Source organism: Danio rerio, chromosome 3 (assembly GCF_052040795.2).
Source record: "Danio rerio strain M-AB ecotype USA chromosome 3, GRCz13ab, whole genome shotgun sequence".
Classification (NCBI taxonomy): Eukaryota; Metazoa; Chordata; class Actinopteri; order Cypriniformes; family Danionidae; genus Danio; species Danio rerio.
Window position 1 is genome coordinate 54,947,501 of NC_141023.1, and position 20,080 is coordinate 54,967,580.

Consider the following 20,080-nt stretch of genomic DNA (forward strand, 5'->3'; position numbering starts at 1 on the left):
ATAAACCTTCAATCTGAAGTCAAATTTTAAAATGACTCCACTATGTTGTCAACTGTATAATCCCAACTACATTGCAGATCACTGCGATGTGACTATTGCAGTCTCGCACATTGCGATATCGATCTTGAATTGATTCATTGTGCAGCCCTACTCCTCTCTCTTCACTCCCTTAAAAAAAAAAGAATAAAAATCACTCCCCTTTACTCTAGCACCTAACGCTGCATTTACGCTGCATGGTTCTAGTGAATCAATTCCGATTTACTTATTTATTTATTTATTTATTTATTTATTTTTTTCTCCCATGTGGCCCATGTACGTGTAAACTGTATAAAATCACATAGATTCCAGTTTATTCTAATCAGGTTCAGGCCTTGTTCATTCATTCATTTTCTTTTCGCTTAGTCTCTTTATTAATCCGGGATCACCAAAACGGGACTGCAACTGAACTGCCAACTTATCCAGCACGTTTTTTTTTTACGCAGTGGATGCCCTTCCAGCTGCTACCCATCTCTGGGAAACACCCTCACACACTCATTCATACTCATACACTGCGGACAATATAGCCTACCCAATTTACCTGTACTGTATGTCATTGGATTGTGGGGGAAACCGGAGCACCCGGAGGAAACCCATGCGAAAGCAGGAAGAACATGCAAACTCCACACAAAAACACCAACTGACCCAGCCGAGGCTCGAACAAGCGATCTTCTTGCTGTGAGGCGACAGCACTATCTACTGCCCCACTGCATTGTCCTGGCCTTGTTTATATGTGGAAATTTTTCCGATATGAATCAGATCTGGGTTCTTGTTTCTGCAGTGTAAGCAGGTAGATCGAATTTTCACCTGTCAATGCGAGTCACGCATCATTAAAAACCCTAGCGAATGACGTCATCTCTGACGCTTGCATGTTGGAACAGACTTCAGCAGAGTCCCAAACCTTAAACCTCATACACAAGGACTAAAAAAGCACAAGTATTTACACATTAACGAGAGAGAGAGAGAGAGAGAGAGAGAGAGAGAGAGAGAGGGAGAGAGAGAGAGAGAGAGAGAAGACTAGACCACAATATCCGACATGTAACTAATATAAAATAATATAAAACTATTACGAATATTACGTGATAAAATCAAACCATGGACATCACATTAAGTTGCCTACTGGTTTAAAATGGTCTATAAGATGGTCAAATGAGAATAATTCTGTCAAAAAATATTAAAATATCAGTGTGTAAATGCAGAAAATCTGATACGAGTCCCTTTTAAAAGATGATTTGAAGCAGGTCATTAAAAAAATCAGATGCAGTCACAAAAATAGGAATTGACCAACGAGATCTGCAGTGTATATGCAGCTTAACTCACGGAGCAGTAACAGTTCTTTTCATAATTAGGACTTGTGTGTATTACCTTTTCTTGTTGAATCATGAATGCCTCTATTGTAAGTTGCTTTAGATGAAAGCATCCACCAATTGACTAAATTTAATGTAAATGCTCATTAATAAACAAATTAGTAAGAAAACAATCATTTCAAATCATGTAAATAAATCAAATTGTGCTACTATTTCAAAAACAAGTGTGAATTTCTTTACAAATGAAGTGAGCAAACAAACATGAGTTATAGTTTCAAATTTAGGGCTGCACAATATTGGAAAAATCGGACATTTCAATATTTTATTTTGCTGCGATTTACATTGTGGTATGAATACATTGTTGGCAGATTCCAAACTCTATTTGGAATGAATTCGTTTACTTTGATTGGAATAATCTTGCAGACGAGTCAAAGAAATCGCAAGAATAAATAAGATAGAGGGAAGTAGACAGATATTCAGGTACATATAAATACGATAAGATATTATCATGATATTTTGCCCCCGATAATGATAGATCATGATATCAGCAATATCTCACAAGAAAATCATCCCCAAAATATCATGATATTTGTAAATGAAGAGGGAAAAATGTAACAAAGTTTTAAGATGTATTTCTTTTATAAACAGCAAATGTATTTCTTGGAATTGCAACACTGATATGTTCGATCTGTTATTGAGAAGCGCCACCTCATGCTTCAGATTGCTTATTTGTCCTGCCTCGATTACTGAATAATCAGATGTAATGTAAAATGTAAACACTGTACATTCTTCATTGCTGATCAACAATAATAATCCCAACTCCACATTGCAGATGCTGCGATGTAACAATTGTGAATGCACACATTTCGATAACGATGCTGATACGATATATTGCGCAGCCCTAGTGTCAATATAAATGAAATATAACCAAAAAAAGGTCATTTTAATGTAATATATTCCCCCAGGTCATAAAAAAGTACCATAGTTGAAGCAAGTACCACCAAGTTGTAATAACGTGATGTTTTTTTGTAAAGGTCAGAATATTTGTCTGTAATATCTATCAAAAGTGAGTGGCGAATAAGATCTCAGAGTGGCCTTTTGAGCGAGAGAGAGCAGATGAATGTGGGAGCAGCACTTGGAGAGGACGAGGCGTGTGGGTGACAGAAAGAGAAATGCTGTGTAATTGCTGTGTGGAGATGTGGCTCTGTAATTATTCAGGAGGAGGTGCTGTCGACGGGTCACGGAGGATCTTCTGCTCTTCTTTTACCAGCGGTTGGTAAGACTAGAGCAGGAATGGGTTTAGAGGAGAGAGTAAGGCTACATTTCTAACCTTTTTTATTATTATTGCTGGGCCATTATAGAGGAAATGGCCTCAAATGGCTCTTTCCCTATAGGAGCATTATTTCATTAGGTCTGGGTTGCTGAGGTCGATCCTGCTGAGACAAACAGGGCAAGACTTTGTTAGATCTCTTCGAAGAGGTCAACTTTCACCTCAGGAACTCCAAAGAGGACTCTCTGGTGAACAATCTGTTCTTGTTTTCAGCCCAGGGAAATGGAGGTTGTCTATTTGTGTCCTTAAGTTCAAGGGGGAGAAAGACACTATTGGAGTGTGTAAACAAACTGAGGCTGAGCAAGGAAATGCGGAACCCTTAGTGAATAGATTTGTTTTCAATGAATAGATTTGGTTAAATGTTGTACTGCTGAAAAAAAAAGTATAATTATTTTGCTTGTTTGCATGGCTGCATGTTTAACTCTGACATGTACAATCACAGCGATTTGATTAGAATTTTAAGTGTCTTGTAAATTATTATTAGTATTATTATATATCTTTTGTGATTTATTTTGTTTTTCACAATGGCTTACATTGACTACGTTTACATGGACATCATTAATTGAATTATGTGCCTTAGTCTAATTAAGACAATAATATAATTAAGGGGTTTACATTGTAGGGTCCAGCCAGTTGGTTCAATGACGGTATCCAATGGTGGATGAAGGTTCACTGCATGTTCGGTCTTTCCAGTGCACAATGTTGATTTATATTAAACTTAACTCATATCTGACTCCAATTTTAGTATGAGATGGTTTAGAATATTAATATGTTTATCCTCGTTTTATCTGACTCCAATTATAAAACATTGAGAAGATTATTTTGTTTCCTTTCACATTATTTTAGATTATGATTGAATATTCATTTGATTTGTTATTATACCTTATTCTCATTTACTCAGATTCCGATAGCATCTCGAGTCTTGCACCGGCCGGGTATACAATCTCTTAATACAAGCTTGTCAGTCTTGGTCATTAAACAGAGGCGATTAACCACTCTCCTAGAAAGGCAGAACACTACTTACTCAATTTAGGAGATTTTTTATGTGGTCCCCATAGATCTGTTCTCTACTAATTCAAGACAAAGTATTTTAATAATAATCGCACAGGATTATACTATTGTAGATGAAGGCCTAAATATCCACATTTAAAGTAGTTTCAACAATATTTTGTTGTTCTAAATAGTTGGCCTTTTACAGTCCAAGTATACATGAATAAATGCCAATTTGTTAGTCGGATCTCTACCAACATTGTATAGCGTGCCACGCTGCTCCGTCTAACATGTTTTAGTCCGTTACTAACCTGTACAGTGGCTTGTGCTATGGACAACAACATTTATCAGTGATAATAACACAAGGTTTGAATAATTCAAAACATAATTTATTAGTCAGGTAAATGTATTATGCCAAATTCAATCAGTCAATTCATAAACGATCAATACAAAACATCAAATTATCAAAGATAAATCCAAGATTAAAAGATGCATTCCTGACTTTTTACATAACGTGTAAATTTTACATAACGTGGAGCCTAGGCTCCATGTTATGGGCTGATCTGGGTAGGCAGAATCGCGCCGAGACTTTCTCAACCCTTACCTTAAATAATCCAAGAATTCCCTCAAGGAAGGGGGTGTGAATAACAAAAGGGAAAGTCACACCCTTCACAGTGGTTCAAAAGATGCCTGAAGTTATATATTTATTGTTTTGATTATGTCTATTTCTGAGAGAATGAGACCATTGTACCAATCGCACTGAGACATTTCAAATGATATCAAACATGATAGTTAAAGTCAGTTTGGTTAATCTAGAACATTCAAACATTGAAATGACCATATGCGTGAGTTGGGGGGGATGAAGCTGAGTTTCAGCATACTCGGATGCAAATGCAGCAGGAACTGGTTTTTCCCGCATTCCCCCCTGGTGGGTTGTGGAGTCCATTGGCCCTGTTTTCAGCTCATGTTTTGAATTGTCAAAGACATCAAAAATATTTGTAATATTTCAATTCTTACAACATGAATTGCTTTTTGAATATTCCTTTTATGATCCTGTTACATGTTTACATGTTACAGCATATAATTCGATTAACATCATTGTGTCACCGCGCTATCCACGTTTCCTCCTAAGTTTCATGTACTTTTGATTTTTCATTTTTAATTTGTCAACTTGAACTGCAGTTTGATACTTTAACTTTTATTCAGGAACATTTCATGCATGCCCCTGTGACAAACAATGCATTTTGATCTCTGTAGAGAGAATAGTGTCATAATGTAGTGTTTACATAATGTAATTTATTTACATCAGATACACACTGTTCAAGTTACTTGAATGTTTACTTTGTTCTTGTTCCACTTAAATGGCCGTTTTCATGTATTTTGGGAGAAGTTGATGAATTGGCATGTTGTTAATCTAGCAGCTCTGATCTGTTGTAAATTAAATGTGCTGTAAAATCCAAAAAGTTAAGGTAACTCAAACTGATTGCAACAAACAAGTTCAAATATTAATCCTAATGAGTACTGTGCACTTAATCCAGTTGAGTAAACAAAGGAAAATTGAGCAAAGTAAAGCCCAATAAATGCAACTCAAGTTAAGGGAACTCAAACTGTTTGAGGAAACTGATTGCTACAAACAATTTCAGTTAAATAATCTATGAGTACTATAAACTTGCTTCATTTAAGTTGAAGTAATGAGGTATTTAATTAACTCATTACGTTAAACACAGAGTTCAAAACTCCTTTTAAATGAGCAGCTTTCAGTAAACTGAGTTACCTACACGTTATATTTGATAAATTTGACTGTTGGGTTCTACAGTGTAGTTTAAAATCAAAATTAAGCAAATTAAATGGCAAAATAATTTTTTTTTTTTTCTTTTTTTCCTCTTTTTTTACAATTATTTGAGAATTGGAATCTTAAATATGTTGCAATATTCACAGAAAAAAAAAAAATAGTGGTAGAGCTACGCATCAATGAATTTGCTCTTCAGTGTTTGAACTCTCAGTAGTAATTTTAAACAACACTGAACTGAGCTAAACTGAACTGAACTTAAACACTAAAAAACTAAACTACACTGTTCCAATTTACTATGACCATTTAGGTGAAGCTGCTTTGACAAAATCTACAATTGTAAAAGTGCTATACAAATAAAGGTGGATTGAATTGAATAGTAAAATTGTCTATTTTTAGGTTAAAATAATATGAAAAATATCACATTATTGCATGTTAATTTCTATCAAAAATATACAAATGTTTAATGCAACATCATTTCATTTTCTTTTACTAGATGTTAAAATTTCAGATTTGTTTACTACAGAAGCAAAAAAAGAACATTTAAAACACATTTAGATGTTATAATTTAACTCTAAAATACATTTAAGCTTGTGCATTATGCAATGAATTTAGTAAAAAACGTCAAATATATAAAAAGTGTTGTACTTTTACTAATATATTCAGTCTGTGTCTAGGCAATGCTGATTATGTAATATTACTTTCCTAAGTAACAAGTAAAGTAATGCATTACTTAAGTAATACTTTTCTACTTTTTTTTTTTAAAGGTCTTGTGAAAATTATAATATATTTTTAAGATGTTAGTTTTAGTCTGTAAGTTTTAAGGATATCTATTAGTTAGTGTGTACAAAACAGTAAGAAAATTCATGTTTAGAAAATATAACACAAACATAAACACAAACATTGCAGTTTGTCATTCTACCTAAATCGATCAACATTTTTTTTTCTCACATCACATTATACTGTCATAAAATCTTGACCAATCAAATGCTCTCTAGCATCTGACATGTCCTGCCCCCTTTAAGATGCTTTTCTTTTGATGAGCTTTTGCTCAACTGCTCTCGCTGGCAAAGCTTTGATAAATAGAAATGGTATTGCCATTTTTTTATATATATATATAAATGTGGAGGAGCTACTCTGTCCCACCTTCTCTACATTTTTTTAGTTGAGATTACATCAAACATCAAATAATAAATGCTCATTTCAAAGCACTTCCCGGGACCTTTAAACTATAAATAACTGAATTAAAATTAATGTAGTAGCGTTAAACAGACAAAAATGAAGAGGAAATTTGAGAATTGTTTCCAATGGAAAGTGATTTTACTTGAGACAAAAAGCACAAAAATAGCAAATGTGTTGCTTTAACCTTAGGTAATCTGTACATATGGCATGTTTAAAGCTCTCAGTTCAGGAGGTTCTCAGAAGATAAGATTATCCTAAATTATTAATATTTTAATTATTTTAATTATTTTTTTAATTTTTTTGAAAGACATGCCTCAGCCAGGTAAGTAAAAGTAATGCAAAAGTAGCTCAAATAGGGCTCTCAATTATGGGCAAAAGAAACCTATCACTATTTTCTTGAACAATATTGTGATTTCATGCAACACGGTGGCGTAGTAGATAGTGCTGTCGCCTCAAAGCAAGAATGTTGCTGGTTTGAGCCTCGGCTGGGTCAGTTGGCATTTCTGTGTGAAGTTTGCATGTTCTCTTCACGTTCGCGTGGGTTTCCTCCGGGAGCTCCAGTTTCCCCCACATGTCCAAAGACATGCTGTACTGGTGAATTAGGTCAGCTAAATTGTGCGTAGTTTATGGGTGTGTATTAATGTTTCCCAGTGATGGGTTGCAGCTGGAAGAGCATCTGTTGGGTAATATATATGCTGGATAAGTTGGCGATCCCAGATTAATAAATGGACTAAGCTGATAAGAAAATGAATGAATGAATATTGCGATTTCAATTACAATCGCCAATTTTGAAATGCTTTGCAGTGGGAATCTGAAACATAAGTAGAAGTACTTTTATAGTAGATCAGTTGTGTGCACTTTTCTATGTGCCCACAGAATAAATTTTTTTTTTTTGCCCTGTGAAGATAGAAACCTCTATGTGACGCTGACGTGAAAACAGGCTGTTCACATTGTATCTTTTGAGCACAAGTTCGTTATTTCCAATTAAACTGCATGGCTTGCACGTGTGCATATGATGTGTGCGCATATTCCAGGCACACATGTTCAAATTCGAATTGATTTCGAATACAATTTTCAAATTTGTGATTTAGAAACATTTTTAGTTAATCGCAATTAATGCCCTAAACTGAAAAGTAGCATAACACCTTATCTACAATAAAAACTAATGCAACCAGTTACTTTTCTGGTTAGTAACTCGATATTGTAATGCATTATTTTAATGAAACTTTCCAGAACACTGTTAATATCTTTAATCCTACAGTATAACTCCAGGTCGAGTGTTTGGCTGAAACTCTGCAGTGTATAGGTACACCTGTCCAACTGCTTGTTAATGCAAATTTCTAATCCAGTCACATGGCAGCAACTCAATGCCTTTAGGCATGTAGACATGGTCAAGAAAATCTGCTTCAGTTTAAATCGAGCATCAGAATGGGGAAGAAAGGTGATTAACGTGGCATGTTTGTTGGTGCCAGACAGGCTGGTCTGAGTTTTTTCAGAAACTGCTGGTCTACTGGGATTTTGCTGTGCAACCTTTTTAAGACAAATTATCCAGCAAGATGGCTGAAGCTCTGCAGTGTATTGAACAAAGTAGTCTAATGATAAAGGGATGACTGATCCACCTCTAATTAAGGTCTCCAAAATAAATCTATCAATCAGAAGACACACGGGCTGCAGTAATATAAAGCGTCTTCACAGGGTCAGGAGGTGATGTGTTAAACTGAAAGACACACGCTTACACTGTTCAGACCAGCTTCTTTTAATTGAGCTAATTGAATCTAGATAGACGCTTATCTCAGCCAATGGCACGGCATCGATTGCCCGAGCTGTTTATTACAGTCTGACACAACAGGCTTTCTCTCGCTCTCTCTCTTTTTCTTTCTCTCTCGTTCTGTTACATAATGTTACAGTGACTGCATTAGTCATACAGGATTTGTTCTTTGTCTTGTTCTGACGCTAAAGTCTGATTGGAGGGGTCTGTTTGAGCATGTTGTAATTAAGCAAAATTATACAAGAAGCTTTAGTGCTCAGTGAGAGAGACACTCGTGAAAGAAATCGAAACATGAAGCCCTGCTAGAGGACAGGATTTATATAGGATCTGTGATAATGATGGGGAAGAGATAGTTGGATTAGTTGAAAAATTAAAAATTGTTAATAATTTGTTTAGCATAAGGCCATCTAAGATGTTGATGATCATTTTTTTTTCCTTTGGTTGATCATTAATGAAGATTTTTAGCTGAAACGGTATTCTTTAGTAATATATTAAAGTAAATTAAAGTCATGTTTATTTCTATTGCGCTTTTACAATGTAGATTGTGTCTAAGCAGCTCAACATGGAAGTTCTAGCAAACTGTGTCAGTCTAGTTTTCAGAATTCTTCAAGTTCAGTTTAGTTCAGTAGAGTGTGTTTTAAATTTCACTGCTGAAAGTCCAAACACTGAAGAGCAAAGTCATTGATGCACAGCTCTACAAGTCCCAAAACCAAGTAAGCTAGTGGCGACAGTGACTAGGAACAAAGCTTCACCAATTGACGAAAGTGAAGGCAAAAAAACCTTGAGAGAAACTACATTCAGTTGGGCATGGCCATTTCTCCTCTGGCCAAACTTCCTGTGCAGAGCTGCAGTGTATACTGGCACTTTGAATGTCAACAAACAAACATTATGTTTTGTATTATTTGCAAAATAATGATAAAAATACCTGTGGCTGCTGGATGTACATTAAGGTCTAATAAATCAGTGTTTCTCAACCACGATCCTGGAGGACTAATTTAGAAGCATTTCTAGACGAGCAAAACATATTGTTTTGTTTTAAGAATAATAAGTCAAAATTAAGTAGGTTTTTCCCTAAAAGAAACAAAATAATCTGCCAATGGAGTAAGCAAAATAATCTTGTTTTCCCTTTCAACCTAAGATTATTTTGCTTACCCTATTGGCAGATTATTTTGCTTGGTTTAGGGAAAAACTTACTTAATTTTGGCATATTATTTCTTAAAACAAGACAATACAATTTGCTCTTCTAGAAAATCCTTCTTGATTTAAAACTTTTTAGATATTTGGACTAGAAACAAGATAGGAAAATCTAAGTAAGAAAAGCATTTTTTGCAGTGTAGATTGAATAAATAATTAATTTGTTTAATAATTTCAGTTTTTAGGTAATTATTATTTTTTTTTTACAACTTTAACATGTTCTCACGTTTTTAAAAAGCTTTTGGAAAAAAAAACAAATATTTTTAGTGTTATTGTTTCCTAAACTCAAACTAACTAAAAAAAAAAAAATCAAATTAAAGCTCAAATGAAATAGAAAAAAAAAAAAAACCTTGCATGCCTGATAAATTTTAGATGCAAGAACGTCAATAAAAATGAAAAATGTGGGACTGGCAGCTAACTAAAATAAATAATCTGAGGTATAAAAGCACTACATTAGAGCTGAAATGTATGTACATTAAATCAATAGAAAAAAATGAAAATAAAGGAAAAATATGATAAATATAATAAAATCTAACAAATATGAATGGATAATAAAATATTAATTGAAACAATGAAAATATTACCTAAAATGATCATAATTTATTTAATTGCTTTACCTGAATAGAAATAATGAAAAAATATAAACTAAAAATTAGCATAATTGACCTAAATTCAAATAAAAACTAAAGCTTATTCAAAACATTAAGTACTGTAATAGTTAATAAATACTAAAATAATATTAAAATAATGTTTCCCTTTTTGCTACAGAGTACTCAAAGAAAAAAACACCATATTCAATAAGCTGTAAATTATATAATAAAGATAATATTTTAATTCAAAAGGCATTGTAAAGTGTGTGTATGTGTAAATGCACACACATTTGATATGTGATGAGACATTTTGTTTTAACTTGGGACTTAGAAAATTGCAATGCATGTTTATCAATGTCTGTCGTTATTTAAAAGCTTAACGTTACTCAAGGTTGTCTTTTGCAGTGCTCTTCTAGCATTTAATATCATGCTCATCATGAAAGGAAGGTTCAAACTATGGTTTGAAGGAATCAGACGTTGTGAGGAGGAAAAAAATGTATATATATATATATATATATATATATATATATATATATATATATATATATATATATATATATATATATATATATATATATATATATATATATATATATATATATATATATATATATGTATATATATATATATATATTGCTGTTATACCTGTTCAATTGACACAGTCAGTATTATTTGTTAAGATGAAGCATGAAGGTTTCTTGTTATGCGTGTGTCTGAACACTGTGCTTCTCTCCTGCATTTGGTGTGGTGTGGTTCAGCCATTGAAGAGCATTCTGGGAATTCCCGGACATAATAAGAGGATCTTTAAGCCACTCTAGGGTTTTGGCATAAGTGAGTTTTTATAATAAAATTCAACCCTAGTTTGAGCAGAAGACAGCATAATGAGTTAGCATGGATGTTCTTTTGGTTGTTGTTTAACTGATTAGTGCTTTGCTTGCACTCTTGTTCAGACATTTCTTCATGCATTAAATGGGCTGATGTATACATTTTAACTCTGCCAAATAGATCTCTTTTTAAGGGCAACCTGCAGATAAATGTGTTTACAGTATTATCTCAACTGCTGGGTCGTGACCCCAAAATAGGTCACAGGTTTGTTGTAATAGAATTTTTTTGCACAAATTAAATTCACTTTGATAAAAGTGTAACTAAGTATCGTTTTACTCATTTGAGTTTAAACATCAAGTCAAATATTAAATATAAACACTTAATTGCATATTGCTTGTATACAATATAATGTGTATAGTGTTGGTCAGAAAGTTTTTCATTTTTATGTAAATATGTTGTAAATGTATGTAAAAATATGTTAACATCCTATTCTCAAAAAAGCTATTGACAAACCTTAAAGTAGATTGTAATTGTTTTGAACTTTTAATCTATAACAGTTGTTTTTCTGTTACCTTTTATTATAAATGTACATTTCGGTATGTCATTTGATGAACTGTGAAACATAGTTTGAGGAAGAATTCATGACAAATTAATTGGGGAAAATGTAATTAAATTGCCAGAATGTTCATAGTGACTTTTATCTCATGACATAAAAAAAAAACAACAACTACAACTTGCATAACACAGCCAAATGCATTTGAGTGTATGATTAACAACTAGATAACTAGCCTAGAGCACAATCTGCAGTTAAATACTAGCATAGTGTGTAGAGTGTCGTCTGTTTTTAGAAACTAGCCTAGACCTCCATTCGCTGTTAAAACCTAACCTACCTGTAGAGCGTCATTTGATGTTTAAAACTAGCATAGAGCACCATCTGCTGTTAAAAACCAGCATAATGTCGTCTGCTGTTAAGAACTAGCCTATACCTATATTTGCTGTTGAACTAGTCTAGAGCACTATATGCTGTTAAAACGAGTCTAGAGTGTCATCTGCTGTTAAAAAAGTAGCCTAGATAAGTTCTGCGATTTTTCAAAAATTAGTCTAGGGCACTATATACAGTTAAAAAGTAGCCTGAAGCACTTTTTGCTGTTAAACTAGCCTAGAGCCCCGTGTGCTGTTAAAAACTAGTTTATGGCACTATGTGCTGATTTAAAACTAGCCTAGAGCACTATCTGCTGTTAAAAACTAGCCTAGAGCGCCATCTTTTGTTAAAAGCTAGCCTAGAGCGCCATCTGCTGTTAAAAACTAGCCTAGAGCACCGTGGGCTGTTTAAAACTAGTCTAGAGCATCATCTGCTGTTTAAAAGCTAGCACAGAGCATCATCTGCTATTAAAAACTAGCCTAGAGCATTATATGCTGTTTAAAACCTAGCTTAGACCACCATGTGCTGTTAAAAAGTAGCCTGAAGCACCATCTGCTGTTAAAAACTTACAGACCCCCATGTGCTGTTAGAAACTAGCATAGTGTCATCTACTGTTAAAACTAGCCTAGAGTACCATATGCTGTTAAAAACTTGCCTAGAGTGCCTTCTGCTGGTAAAAACTAGCCTAGAGCGCTATCTGCTGTTAAACTAGAGCACCATCTGCTGTTTAAAAAAAAAAAAAAAAACTAGCCTAGAGCGCTATATGCTGTAAAAAAAACTAGACTAGAGCCGCATCTGCTTTAAAAAAACAAAAACAAACAAAAAAAAAAACAGCATAGAGTGCCATCTGCTATTAAAAACTAAGCTTAATTAATTTAAAAGCGCATTAAGGCATTTTAAAAATGTAGTTGCTTATTTTATTTTTACTGGCAGCATAAATCGTTTTGTATAAAATCCTCTGCCAAATGATTAATTGTAAATCACTAATTTGATGTAAATGTGAATTTTATTAAATATGATATCTTGTTGTTTGACACTTTTATTTAATTATTTATTTATTAAACCATTGCATTTTTAAGTTTGCACAACACAAACAGCTTATTCTTGCTTTTATGATGTAGACTTGCTCTGTAGCTCACCTGGTACAGGACTAAACTGCAGCAATTCATTAGCCGAATAACCAAACCTAGATTTACCCTAATCTCTTTTGAATTAAAACTGAACACAAGTTTTGTGCTATTCACTCCACAACAGAAATGTGGACAAAAGTATGCCTTTCCTATGAGTCTTTCTTGAGTCTGAAAGAAAGCTAATGCTTAATTGCTGTTCATGGTCATTTGCATTCATGTCTTTGTACGTTGGCTTTAACTACTATGTACTTACACAAAATACCTCCAAGACCACGTATTTACTCTGTAACTACATATTATTCTGAAAAAAATACTAAAATTGCTGCTTGTGTGTGGGGTGTAGTGAGGTTTAAGAGTTTGGGCTATAGTTATTTACATTTACAGTGATTATAATATGTCAGCATGTATTGCATCAAATGTTATACTCTCAAAGGCCATCTAATAAGAAGTATGTTTGTTATAGAATGTACTATAAACCATTTTAATCCTGTGTTTTTCACTGCTTTTACCATCAAAGCCAATGAAGTAAAACCATATGGGATACACATTGGCAGGCTTGAGTTTATGAGGATTCATTATCATTCAGCTTGAATTAGAGATTTGTATTCATATTAATAGTAAGCCTCCATACGGCCTTCCCAGAAACAGAGAGAGAGAGAGAGCAGAAAGAGATGATCCCTCTCTTTTTGGCCCCTTTATGTGATTCTAACAGGGGTCTGATGGGGGGAGGAACAGTACGCTAGTCATTTTACTGATACAGTCGATGTACGCTAGTCATTATACTGATATAGTCGTATCTTCCACACATTCCTCTCTGATTGCACACAACATGTGCTCCGTCTGCCGAGAGCTCATGCACAGACCTCTGCCGCAGTAGATTAGCACTGCCAGCATGTTGTCAAGCACAAGGCCAGCTGTTGTTGGCTTCTGAACATTTGTAGCGTCAATCATTTATTAAGCCTTAAAAAAATAGAAACACCATTGATGTTTGAGGAGAAAGTTTGAGTTTTTTATTTTTTTTGTTAGCCTTAATTTTAAATATTTTAAAGAGACTGTTTTGTTATAAAAAAAAAAAAAACAACAACCACCAGACAAAGCATTAAAAAGATAACTTAATGAGGTGTTAATGTGACTTAACGGCAGGCACTTTTTTCCAGGGGTTTCAGTACAGCGTAACCGCTACTGCGTCATCGGGTGGGCGTGGCCTATCTGTGAATTTGCATAGGTCACGGATCATGCGCAGATTGTGAAAACAGCCGTTTGATTCAGATACCTGTACGTATTGCAGGGGTTTCGTGTCAAATGCCTTTTATATGCAGTACTAAATAGCTGTCCTGATCGCAGGTGTTTCATGTGAAGTCAGTGAATGTTATATTAAACAAATTAACTTAAGATACCTCTCAGATTACATTAATACTGTTATAACTTAAGATACCTGTCCCGATCCCACGGCTTTTGTGCCAAAAACTTTATATATTATATACATTAACATCAGATACCTGTCCTGATCCCAGGGGTTTCATGTATGATCACTTTTATATTATATACAGTAACATCAAATACCTGTCCTGATCTCAGGGGTTTCATGTATGATCACTTTTATATATATATTAACATCAGATACCTGTCCTGATCCCAGGGGTTTCATGTATGATCACTTTTATATATATTAACATCAAATACCTGTCCTGATCCCAGGGGTTTCATGTATGATCACTTTTATATTATATACATTAACATCAGATACCTGTCCTGATCTCAGGGGTTTCATGTATGATCACTTTTATATATATTAACATACCTGTCCTGATCTCAGGTGTTTCATGTATGATCACTTTTATATATATTAACATCAAATACCTGTCCTGATCTCAGGTGTTTCATGTATGATCACTTTTATATATATTAACATCAGATACCTGTCCTGATCTCAGGGGTTTCATGTATGATCACTTTTATATTATATACATTAACATCAGATACCTGTCCTGATCCCAGGGGTTTCATGTATGATCACTTTTATATTATATACATTAACATCAGATACCTGTCCTGATCTCAGGTGTTTCATGTATGATCACTTTTATATATATTAACATCAGATACCTGTCCTGATCCCAGGGGTTTCATGTATGATCACTTTTATATATATATTAACATCAGATACCTGTCCTGATCCCAGGGGTTTCATGTATGATCACTTTTATATATATTAACATCAGATACCTTTCCTGATCCCAGGGGTTTCATGTATGATCACTTTTTTATATATTAACATCAAATACCTTTCCTGATCCCAGGTGTTTCATGTATGATCACTTTTTTATATATTAACATCAGATACCTGTCCTGATCCCAGGGGTTTCATGTATGATCACTTTTATATTATATACAGTAACATCAGATACCTGTCCTGATCTCAGGGGTTTCATGTATGATCACTTTTATATTATATACAGTAACATCAGATACCTGTCCTGATCCCAGGTGTTTCATGTATGATCACTTTTATATATATTAACATCAGATACCTGTCCTGATCCCAGGTGTTTCATGTATGATCACTTTTATATTATATACAGTAACATCAGATACCTGTCCTGATCCCAGGGGTTTCATGTATGATCACTTTAATATACATTAACATCAGATACCTGTCCTGATCCCAGGGGTTTCATGTATGATCACTTTTATATATATTAACATCAGATACCTGTCCTGATCTCAGGTGTTTCATGTATGATCACTTTTATATATATATTAACATCAGATACCTTTCCTGATCCCAGGTGTTTCATGTATGATCACTTTTATATATATTAACATCAGATACCTGTCCTGATCCCAGGGGTTTCATGTATGATCACTTTTATATATATATTAACATCAGATACCTTTCCTGATCCCAGGTGTTTCATGTATGATCACTTTTATATATATTAACATCAGATACCTTTCCTGATCCCAGGGGTTTCATGTATGATCACTTTTATATATATTAACATCAGATACCTTTCCTGATCCCAGGTGTTTCATGTATGATCACTTTTTTATATATTAACATCAGATACCTGTCCTGATCCCAGGGGTTTCATGTATGATCACTTTTATATTATATACAGTAACATCAGATACCTGTCCTGATCTCAGGGGTTTCATGTATGATCACTTTTATATTATATACAGTAACATCAGATACCTGTCCTGATCCCAGGGGTTTCATGTATGATCACTTTAATATACATTAACATCAGATACCTGTCCTGATCCCAGGGGTTTCATGTATGATCACTTTTATATTATATACAGTAACATCAGATACCTGTCCTGATCCCAGGGGTTTCATGTATGATCACTTTAATATACATTAACATCAGATACCTGTCCTGATCCCAGGGGTTTCATGTATGATCACTTTTATATATATTAACATCAGATACCTGTCCTGATCCCAGGGGTTTCATGTATGATCACTTTTATATTATATACAGTAACATCAGATACCTGTCCTGATCCCAGGTGTTTCATGTATGATCACTTTAATATACATTAACATCAGATACCTGTCCTGATCCCAGGGGTTTCATGTATGATCACTTTTATATTATATACAGTAACATCAGATACCTGTCCTGATCCCAGGGGTTTCATGTATGATCACTTTTATATATATTAACATCAGATACCTGTCCTGATCTCAGGTGTTTCATGTATGATCACTTTTATATATATTAACATCAGATACCTGTCCTGATCCCAGGGGTTTCATGTATGATCACTTTTATATATATTAACATCAAATACCTGTCCTGATCCCAGGTGTTTCATGTATGATCACTTTTATATTATATACAGTAACATCAGATACCTGTCCTGATCCCAGGGGTTTTATGTATAATCACTTTTATATTAGTTAACATCAGATACCTGTCCTGATCCCAGTTGTTTTGTGTATGATGACTTTAAATAAAAATAGAAAATAAATATGAGTTATGTTAATTAACTAAGATCGAGAAAGAAAAATTAACCACGATTTATTACAGAAAATGTGGTATTTATTTGTTTAAACATGACTGAATACCATATTTTAAACTACAAAAACACGGTTAATCTTACCACAACCATTATTATTTGGTTTAAAATGGAAGTACAAAAGCCCAGAGACAGTAAAACGGAGTAAAACGAGGTCAGCCGTTTTTGCTAATGAAATCTTTAAAATATAACATTATAAAAACAAAAAAATAACCTGTATGATTGTTTTTTTTCTTCGTTATCCACCGCGGTAGGTTCTTTATCCATAATCATCCTGTTTGAAATGACCGCGCTAAAAAAGAACCTGTACTGCGCATGATCGGTGACCTCTCAGTATTGTTTTTTTTTTTAAGGGGGCGTTTCCCAAACACCGACCGAGCCACGCCCATTTTACGTCGTGGTAATGAAACCCCTGGAATTTAGTGCATGCCGTGACTTAACATGTTGCTAGCATGAAAGCGCATTGATTAGGATTAATTATCATGCATAATATAATTCTGACATAAGCATGGGGTTAGCATAATGATTTTCTAATATTAACATATTGCTACCAAGAGTTTGTGGTTTATGGAATGAATTAACATGTTAGCATGACTTAACAACTTCTTGCTCCAATTAAACATGCTGCTAGCATATATTTAGCATGCATTAGCAGGTTTCTGGTATAAATTAATGAGTACCATGAGTTAGCATGTCATTAACTCGTTTCTTGCGTGATGAATAGGCATTATCAGGCTCCGTGTTATCAATGTGTTCTATAGCATGAATTAGCATGTTGTTCTCCTGGTTAAGGATGTTGCTAACATGATTTAGCATCTTGATAGCTGAGCATTAGCATGTTTTGAGCAAGGAGTAGTATGTTGCTGTCATGATTTGCTCATGTACCATGAGTAAACATGCCAGTAAAATGTTTATTATGACAGACTGATAGCATGTTTGCCAGATGAATTAGCAAATCAAATCCTGAGTAAAAGTCTATGGTATTTACCCATGTTTTCTGACTGAGTTCTTGGAAAACTCTGAATCAAAGTCAGATAAAAAATTATCTTAAAGGTCTGACATGACTGGTGGTTGTAGCTTGAAAATGTGTTTAGCAATTTGTTCTCAAAGAAGAAGAATTGGTTGAATAGTAGTCAATTTACATATCATCATGCCAGCTTTGTCAGGCCAACATAACGACCAAATCATGTCAATTGACCTGTGAATTGCTTGTAAGCATACTGTATCCATACTGTATCATAATGACATATGTATATGTCATTATGATGCTTGCTGAATGTTTTTTTTTTCTTTTTTCTCACCTTGGTTATTTTCTCATGTGTGCTTATGCTGTTATTGAGAGGAAAACATTGCATATTTACATAGGCTATTCATCTAAACATCACTTTTAGCAGTATGGATTGCATCTGTATATCCATAAACTGTATATTGTTTATTTTTGTAAAGGTATTTCTGACTTTTTATTTGTGATTAGATTGAAAATTGGAGAAGAGCTTTGAGTATGATTATACTGGGGGACTGCATCACATTTAGGGTATTATATTGTATGCGAGTACATATAGAAGGCAGAAACATTTCCTGTGTAATCAACTTCTTAGTGAACCCAAACTTATCTTCAATCTGCGTTTGATAATGTTTTGATACCAATATCATGCTTTCCTTCAAACAAATTATGTAAGAGATAATGCATGATCACCTGGAAATAATTGTTAAATAATTCCAGACAGCATGACTAGGGCCCAGAGAAGACAATAAATCACATGTGCAATAATGTCTTGTCTCTCTCCTCCAAGCCTTGTTTCCTCTTAAATGCTTCTCGGAGTGTGTTTAAGTAACATTTTCTCTCAGCCTTTTATTGCTAACACTTTATTTCTTTTATTTCTGGCTTGTCAGTGCTAAAGTCAGGTATTAACGTCAACAGTGGGTTCCCCATAGCACCATAAATTGTAGCTGGCATGGACAACAGCTCCCTTGGTAGGTAATCAAAAATTGTAGGTTTAAGCCTGGAAGTAGTCTAAGAAGGAGTTTTGTTTGGAAATAAATGGATACTTTGTGTGTGATTTCATATTTTTTGCTTACTGATGATGGAAGGAAGCCTTTTTTTTTGTTGGGGGTTCAGTAAATATACATCCTTTTATTTTTTCAAAGAAATGGTTATGCTGCTAACGTTGTGTTTTAAATATTGATTGGAGGGTTTTTTTTGACGTGTCACATAGTTTGAATAGTTTTGCATGTCATTATGTCCCCACATGACACTAAAAATTCCTTAAGATTTTCAATGTGTGGTTTACATTCATTACATATATATGGTGGTTATAAATTTCTGCTCAAATCAACTCTTCTGTTATGCATAAAACAGTTTACATGTATAATTCCTGTCAGAAAATGCAGTGAAAATCCTACACTGGTAATATTGTGATTTAAGGTATGTACATTTTTATATTGCACTTCAATCTAGCAGATACAATAGGAATAAATCTCAAATATAATCTGTCTAAAATACTTTAGTAGCTAATTTAAAGTAGCTACTGTGTATACAATAGTGTTTTTAACTTTACTCTATAGTAAAGAACTTGAATTGTTTTCGTAATTCTGTAGTTGCCGTAGTACTATAAAAACTATAATAATATAAACAAATAGTTTTCTAAAAAAAAATATGGTATATTAGCTACACTACAACACAACTCTACTGTAGTAAAGTAGTAAAGTGTGCTACAGTATGTATTATAGTTTATAAATTTACAGTATTTAATGACGTAGCATTCATTTAATTGTGGTAAATGCAATGCTAGACACAATATAATACACTTCTCTATGGTATGGGTCAAAACACTATATTATTGTTTATAAAATACTAAAGTTTTTTTTAAATTTTTTTTTTATTTATTTTTTCCTTGGGCTGTGTTGCTAACAATGGTCCTCCTGGCAGCTCCAAACACCTTTAACTCACACCTGCTTGGTATGCTCTAGTAGTCTTTAACAGCT

At 33.9% G+C, this 20,080-nt stretch overlaps 1 protein-coding gene and 1 long non-coding RNA gene across 11 annotated transcripts in view; both read left to right on the forward strand.

The window, feature by feature from the left end:
- The window catches only part of baiap2a (BAR/IMD domain containing adaptor protein 2a), a 220,519-nt gene that overhangs the window by 29,709 nt on the left and 170,730 nt on the right, over positions 1-20,080 (forward strand). The gene's annotated exons all lie outside the window — the stretch shown is intronic.
- On the forward strand, positions 11,791-19,868 carry LOC147846058 (uncharacterized). The gene is made up of 3 exons (XR_015481301.1): positions 11,791-14,191; positions 17,519-19,375; positions 19,566-19,868. It is a non-coding gene; the product is annotated as an uncharacterized LOC147846058 (long non-coding RNA).